The sequence below is a fragment of the Notechis scutatus genome, chromosome 1, assembly GCF_049901735.1.
Source record: "Notechis scutatus isolate UNSWTSFEM ecotype Mainland chromosome 1, rNotScu1.2, whole genome shotgun sequence".
Lineage (NCBI taxonomy): Eukaryota > Metazoa > Chordata > Lepidosauria > Squamata > Elapidae > Notechis > Notechis scutatus.
The window spans coordinates 242,128,641-242,137,068 of NC_142009.1; positions in this window are offsets into that span (position 1 = coordinate 242,128,641).

The following is an 8,428-nucleotide window of genomic DNA, read 5'->3' on the forward strand; positions in this document are numbered from 1 at the left end:
GCGGCGGCAGGTCTTTTAATAGGGACTCCTCACGTGACCTGGGGGGGGGGGGTGCGGCCGCCGGGAGACGTGCCAAAATTCACGTCTGGCTGAGGAGAGGGGTCCGGGCCTCCGCGGGCTTCCCTTTCTCGCTCGTAGTTGCTGGAGGGTTGCGGGGCGGGGGGGGGGATGAAGGGGCGGCCGGGCTCCGATGTCCCTCCCGTTCTACCGTACAGGTGGCCCTCGACTTACAACACTTCGTTTAGTGACCGTTCGAAGCTGCAGCGGCACTGAAAAAAAAGTGGCTTATGACCGCTTTTCACACTGACGACCGTTGCAGCATCCCCAAGGTTGGCGGTTTACACTTGGATGTCCCAAAGGAGCTTTTTATTCAAGAGGCAGTTGAACTTTTTGAAGAGCTTGGATGAGCTGAAACGTTTAGCAATAGGTTGGGATGCTTCACAACTGGCTCGCCTTTATGACGGTTGTGGTGTCCCGCGGTCACATGATCCCCTTTTGCGATCTTCTGACAAAATAAAGTCAAAGGGGAAGCCAGAGTCACTTAACAATTGTTTTACTAGGTTAAGAACTGCAGTGATTCACTTAACAAATGTGAGAGAAGTCGTAAAATGGGGCAAAACTCACTTCACAAATTTCTCACTTAACAACATACATTTTGGGCTCAATTGTGATCGTAAGTTGAGGACTACTCATACTTTATCACCCAATCCCTGAGGAGCCTGGAAAATCTCTTACGGTGGCCACTTCAGAACAAGGGACAGGAGAGAGCTTGGGCGATTTAGATGGTAGCCCCTAGTGGGCTATTAACCATTACCAACCACCATGCCAAATAATGATCCTGCATTTTTCCCATCACTCCTCTTAAGTGGGTGAATGAGAAAGAATTTTCAAATAATTTAGCCTAGTTTCCCAGTGCTATAACCCGATTTTCTTGCGTGTGCTTTTGAGATCAAGTTATATGTGTGAATGTCCTGTTCTTCGCTATGTTTCTCTCCAATAGATAGAATGTTGGTCACCATATTATTAAAAAAAAAAAAAGGTTTTGAGGTGCTAGAAATGTCTAGTTGAATGAAAAGAAGGACTAGGGGTGACACGATAGCAGCCATCTCAATATTGTCCGTTGCTTTGTGTGAAGGGAAAGCAGCAGATGGGCAATTAATGCCAATGAAGAGACGTGAAGAATGCATTTCCTTTCTTGGGCTCCCTTTTGCAGGCATTGTGGCTGGTGGTGGGCTCTCCCTTTATGCTTCAGGGTGAAAAAATCAAACAACTGCCTTTCCTGATGGCTAGGTGGCAGAATGCATTAGTTCTGTTGCCATCCAGTGGTCCTGCAGATTTGTGCAATCTCTTATGTGAGCTCTAACTTTGGTTTATTGAGATAATTTGACTGGGTTTGCTCACTGAACCATTACTTTGTTTGCAAGGTTCACAGGACACCCTTACCCTCCAGCCAAGCCTCCCCTTTTAGCCTACTGTGTGTTATGTGAACTAAGCCAGTATTTATTTGAGGGGATCTCTCTCAAGAGGGTTGATCCCTCCCCCCTCTTCTTTGGGGCAGCCCCTCAAATATTGGAAAACTGCTTGTTCCAATATTCCAACTTGTTCGTGTCTTCTCAAATCAGGGATGTAATGCTGAGAAATACTTAACAGCATTCTCGACAGAGACTGACTAAGGACATTTCATCTGAGTTATAACTCCTGTAACAGATACTGAACATCCAAAAATAGCATTTTGGAAGGTCAAGAAGGCTTGCCCTTGCCCTCTCTGGCCATCTGTAAAACCTCTGTAATCTTAATTTACAGTTACAGGAAGACTCTTTTTGTCCCGGCAAATAAACAGGTAGAACTGTTTAGACCTCAGCTGCAAATACCCAGATGATCATGAGATGGTAGCAAAGCTTTAGAGTGTTCTCGGTTTTCTTGCTACTGTTTGAAGGTCATCCAGAGTTTTCCTGTCTTGAGTCTAGTAGACCTGTTTCTAAGTTCCATTGAATTCAGTGGAATTTAATCCAAAACATGATACCGGTATCAGAAAGTAAATGAAAAAAAAGTAAGCAATGATTTTGTTTTGTTTAAGAAAATATATATAATTGGTTTTATTTCTAAAATACTTGATGTGCTTAAAACAAGTTGGGATCATCCAGTGTATCTGCCATCTGCCCTGAGATTTCTCTAGTGTTATTAATGAGAGAGAATGATCAGCATTATGTTCTGGATGTTGGCTCAAAGGCCTAACGCTTGTATCTCATGGAAAATAGGCGTTATCCATTGTTGCGGCTGACAGAGCTTGGAGGAGCCACTGAATTCATGCTTATCAAATTGTCACCTCTGCTTTGGTTCTGATAGGAGGAGCAGTGATGATGTAGGGCCCAGCCTTTCCTTCAGGCGGCTTTAGTTTTTGGTTTGTTTTACATTTGGAAGGCAGGATTATAGCTGAAATTACAGGTAAGCTTTTTATTTTATTTTATTTTGGGTGGCCTCATGTTGAACCCAGCTCCTGGTGATCCACACCCATCCAGTTAAATCAGTGTTTATCGACAAGCAAAGGGCATCCTTTATTTCAGTTGGCTAACACGTCACTGTATACCCTATTTCAGAAAATGGACATCACTTTGGCAAGAGCCACACAAGGAAACAAAGAAGATTAAAAAAAAAAAAACGTTTGAGAGCAAGGGGGAAGGAAGTGCTAAATCTATGGAAATCATAGTCACCTTGAGAAACAAAGAATAGATACAATTGGTCCAAGAGGTTGGAAGTGACTGCTTATAAGAGGTTATCTCTTCAGTCTCCTACTTGGGGGAAATTCTTTGCATACTAATATAGGCAATTTACACAAAGAAAACAGCAGAACATTTGAATGACATGCTAAGACCAAGGGCCATTTGGGGGTGGGGACTGAAAGTGCCTGCAATCCTGCAATTTAAATGTTGCCTCCTTTCCCCGCTGTGTTGCACAAGCTCTTCAACCATAGAGTCCTGGTCCAAACCAGCATTTCTCAGCCTTAGCAACTTTAAGATGTATGAACTTCAACTCCCAGAATTCCCCAGCCAATTTGATTGGCAGAAACCTTTGACTAGACATTCTTATAACAAGCAATTGTGCCTCCACCTTATCTACTCTTATGAGCATCTGTTTAATCAAACTCTTGGACTTTTGGTGTCATCAGAACTCAGATCAGCCGCCATTTGGGATTACTGAAGGCTTGGCATAAAGTTCTAATTCCTCTTGCTGCAAACCCAAAGTGTCAGCTTCTCTGAATTCAGATGATATTGAACTCCTTACTTAAAGAGCTGAATGGTGATAGGGGTAAGGTATGTTAGATGCAGAGAACCAGGTTCCTTAATCTAGGCGTGTTGACATAGAGAAAAGCAAAACTGAATCTGGAAAGTAACTCCCAGGATAACTGGTCAATGAAGGGGCACTCAGTGGACTATAAGATATAAGAATAATAATGGAGCTGGGAGGGACCTTGGAGGTCTTCTAGTCCAGCCCTCTGTTCAAGCAGGAGAGCCTATATACCATTTCAGACAAGTGACTGTCCACTCTCCTCTTAAAAACCTCCAGTGGTGAAGCACCCAGAACTTCTGAAGGCAAGTTCTACTGTTAGTCTTCACTGTTTCTTCTTAATTCCAGGTTGCTTCTCTCGTTGATTAGTTTCCATACATTGTTTCTTGTCCTGCTCTGATGCTTTGGAAAATAAATTGATCCTTTCCTCTTTGTGGCAGCCTCTCAAATACTGGAATACTGCTATCATGTCCCGTCCCCGCCCCTAGTCCTTTCCTCTAGACTAGCCAAACCCAATTCTTGCAACCGTTCTTCATATGTTTTAGTCTCCAGGCTTTTAATCATCTTAGTTGCTCTTCTTTGCACTTTTTCCAAAGTCTCAACATCTTTTTTGTAATGTGACCAAAACTGGATGCAGTATTCCAGATGTGGGTTTGTAAAGCTGTACTAATACTTCATGTGATTTTGATTCTATGCCTCTGTTTATACAACCAAGGATTGTATTGGCTTTTTTGGCTGCTGTCGTACACTGCTGACGCATGTTTAAGTGATCGTCCACTAGGACTCCAAGGTTCTTCTCACGGTTACTGTTTTTCAGCCAAGTTTTGCCTAATCTGTACTTGTATCTTTTGTTTTTCCTGCCCAGGTGTAAAACCGTGCTTTTTTCCACATTTATTTCATTTTTTGGATAGGGTCTGTAGGAAGTTAGCACCTACCCCCTCCTAGAAAAATGAAATATCCTAGGAAATATTAAAAAGGTAGAATATTTCCTCTAAAAAGAATAGAAACTCAGAAGCAGAAACTCACCCCCACCTTTGTTAATGGGTATGCCATTAAAGCTTGGGCCAGAATACTTTACGTAACAAAGATCTCCAGGTAAAGCTATAGCAATTGCCAAAAGCCCTTTTCAGTACATCATCATCCAGCAAGGCTCAACCAAGCCTGGAACTCAGGACAGCCTACAGAGTTGCCCCTGCATGGCCCCATGGGAGTCTGACAGCCAATCAGAATACAAGCTCCAATTCAAATCCCAACAAAGGTTATAAAACCCAGGCACTCTCAGCATATCAGCCCTTTCTTGATCTCTTCCTTCACCTTGAAGCATGTGATCATCCTTCCTTTTCACTCTGGAGCTCCAGGCCATGTGGTCCTGTCCACCATTAAACCTTCCAAACAGCCTCCATGTTTCCAGTGTCTTTTTCCCCACTTGGAACTGGACCCAGAAGGATTTTTCTTCCAAGAGGTCCATTGTTCAAGTCTGTCAAGATCATTTTGGATTACCAAGCTTGTCTTCTGGGGTGTTGGCTATTTCCGCCAGCTTAGCATCATCTGCAAAATTGATAAGTTCCCCTTCTATTTCCTCAAGTCATTTATAAAGATACTGAAGAATACTGGGTCTAAGATGGAACCTCATGGTACCCCACTGCTTATTTTCTTTCATGTAGATGTAGTACCATTACTACTCTTTGAGTATGGTTTGTTTCCCTTCTATTCCCTCAGAAACTGATGAAGTATTTACTAGCCTTGCTCAACCTTTTTTTTTTAACCTTGGAGGAACCATTGAGATAATTTTCAAGGTCTCAGGAAACTGCTGCATAAAAATTACTATATTTGGAGTTCATATTATTTTCAGTTATGACCTAACTGGATTTCTGCAGAACACTGGATGAGAAAGGTTATGCACTTAATACATAGAATGTATATGTATGTGTTTGTGAATTAATTAATTAATGAATGAAATAGCTTGCAAGTTCCTTCTAGATCTGAGAAGTTACTGGTCAAGTTCACCAAATTGGATTTCTGCTGCAGAAATCTGTAGAACTCACTAATTCCTGGTCTCCAGCTTGATGCCTTATCCACAATCCCAAAATGGCAGATTGCATGTGTGTTTATAAGCTTCTTGATTCACTTTGTATGCATGCAGTTCATTTAGAACTATGCTTTGCCAAATTCCATGGATTTTATTCCTGAACTAGTGCTTATAAGACCAGGGTCTTAGACAAACTGCAGTTTTATTTTAGCTAGCATCCAGGTGTGGGTTTATTCAGAGCTGAGAATATTTCTGGGTGTGATTTCATAGCAGTGCCTGCATGACAAATACAAATAACAAAGATAAAAAACAAAGATAAATTCATCAGTAATGCAGCTGCATGCATGAATTATTTAGCAACTACTCTCAGAATATTGGCAGCAAAATGAACCTCTTGAAAATTTGCTAGACCATGATTAAAAATAATTTGTTGAAACCAAAAGATCAAGGAAGAAAACAGGAAGATTTAGCATAGCAGAAAAAAAAGTAAGATTTGTTTATTAGATTTCAAGGCCATCTGATTCCAAAAGTATACTGGGTGGCTTAAATTAAACCAGAAATTAAATTAAAAAATTAAGAAATTAAATTAAACCAGAAAAAAACAGATTACCCATAACAATAAGGAAGCTTCAATCCAAAAAGAGATAACTTTGGCGGAAAAACAAATCTGGTCACGTTGCCAACTTCAAAAGCCGATACAAAAATTTATGCCACCAGATAAAGACTGAATGTACCAATTATCACATTAAACAAGAGGCAAACCTTCTATGCACCAATTCCACCCGCACTTTCTACAATTTTGTAAATAACAAACTAAAAGACTCAAGGTCCATCCCACCCCTGAAAGGACCTAATGGTAAAGACTGCAACAACGACACCATTAAAGCTTTTTAACACATTCTTTGCCTCAGTATTTGTAAACAGCAATGGATCAAGCCCAGTATTTCCTAGTCAAACCACAGACAACTACAATGATCTAATAAATATCGATTTTATAGAAGACAATGTTGAAAAAGTACTACGTAATCTAAAACCATCTCTCTATTGGACCGGATGGAATATGTGCCTACTTCTTAAAAAAACTATCCACTGCCATAGCTAAACTTCTAAGCATAATTTTAGAAAAATCTTTTAGGACCATCTCCTTGCCAAACCTATGGTCACAAGCCACGGTCATCCCCATCTTCAAAAAGGGAGACCCCAGCCTAGTTGAAAATTACAGACCAATCTCCTTATGCTGCGTCACCTGTAAAGTCATGGAATCAATTATTAACCAATCCATTATCCTCCACTTAGAAACAAACAACCTACTCTCTAATAAACAATTTGGTTTCAGAAAGAAACTATCCTGCAATCTGCAACTCTTACACTGCAAAAACATATGGACTACACAACTCAATCAGGGCAGAGCAATAGACGCAATCTACATAGACTTCTGTAAAGCCTTTGATTCAGTGGTACATGACAAACTACTATTAAAACTAAAATCTTATGGCATCTCTGTACACTTGCATAACTAGATAGAAGCATTCCTGTCAAACAGACAACAAATGGTCAAAATTGGAAACGTCCTATCAAATTCTGTACCTGTCAACAGTGGTGTCCCCCAAGGCAGTGTTCTAGGACCAACTCTCTTAATACTCTACATAAATGACCTCTGTGATCATATTAAGAGCAACTGCGTTCTCTTCGCTGATGATGTAAAGCTATTCAACACCACAGATAATTCTGCTACCCTTCAAAAAGACCTTGACTATGTATCAGAATGGTCAAACAAAATCTCAAATCTCAACAAATAAATGCTCTGTCTTACATATTGGCAAAAAAAATCAGAAAATAAAATACAAGCTGAATAGTCAAGACCTTGTTGATGATCCAAACTCTGTCAAGGACCTTGGAGTACTCATTTCAAATGATCTAAGTGCTAGAGCCCACTGTAACTACATAATCAAAAAGGCACTAAGAGTTGTTAACCTAATCCTACATAGCTTTTTCTCTGGTAATATCACACTACTAACTAGAGCATACAAAACATTTGCTAGACCAATACTTGAATACAGCTCATCAGTTTGGAACCCACATTACGTATCTGATATTAACACAGTAGAGAAAGTCCAGAAATATTTCACAAGAAGAGTTCTCCACTCCTCTACTCGTTGCAGAATACCTTATGCCGCCAGACTTGAAATTCTAGACCTAGAAAACCTAGAACTATGCCGCCTTCGGTCCGATCTAAATATAGTATATAAAATCATACATTGCAATGTCCTACCTGTCAATGAATACTTCAGCTTCAACCATAACAATACAAGAGCACACAATAGATACAAACTCAAGGTTAACCGCACCAAACTTGACTGCAGGAAATACAAGTTCAGCAACAGAGTGGTCAATGTCTGGAATACTCTACCGAGTCTACCTGACTCTGTGGTTTCTTCCCCAAACCCCAACAACTTTAACCTTAGACTGTCTACTATTGACCTCACCCCTTTCCTGTAGGGGGCGCCCCCTACTTACCGTCCCTGTCCTATTGTTTCTTTTATTTTTCTTATATGTACCCATGTATTCATAACTATGTTTATACTTATACCTATTATCTTGTAAGCAATTGACAAATCAAATCAAATAAAAAATAAAATAAATAAATAAAATATTGGAAACAACATATAATCTAAGGAAGGATTTTTGCCCAGACAAAAACCACATAAATAACATTCAGTAAAAAAAAACTGACAAGGAGCTCTATAAACACCCCAAGTTCAGGCTTTGGAATAAATCCAGGTCTTAAGAGACTTCCAGAACATTTGAAAGGTGGGAGGCATCCATATTTTGGGAAGGATGCTGTTCCAGGTCAGGGGCTGTGGCAGAAATGGTATATTTCCAAAGCCCAAGATGACATTTAATTGAGCAAATAACCAGGGTGTTGGCCATGAAGGGCTTTATAGGTGATGATCAGCACCTTGAATTCCATTCACAAATCAACTGGTAAACACAGCAGCTTTCAAAGTTGCAATGACATGAATGTAATGAGGAGAATATATTAGTGCCCATGCCACTGTATTTTGATCCAGTTGTGACTTCTGAATGGCCTTCAAAGGCAGGCCCACATATAGC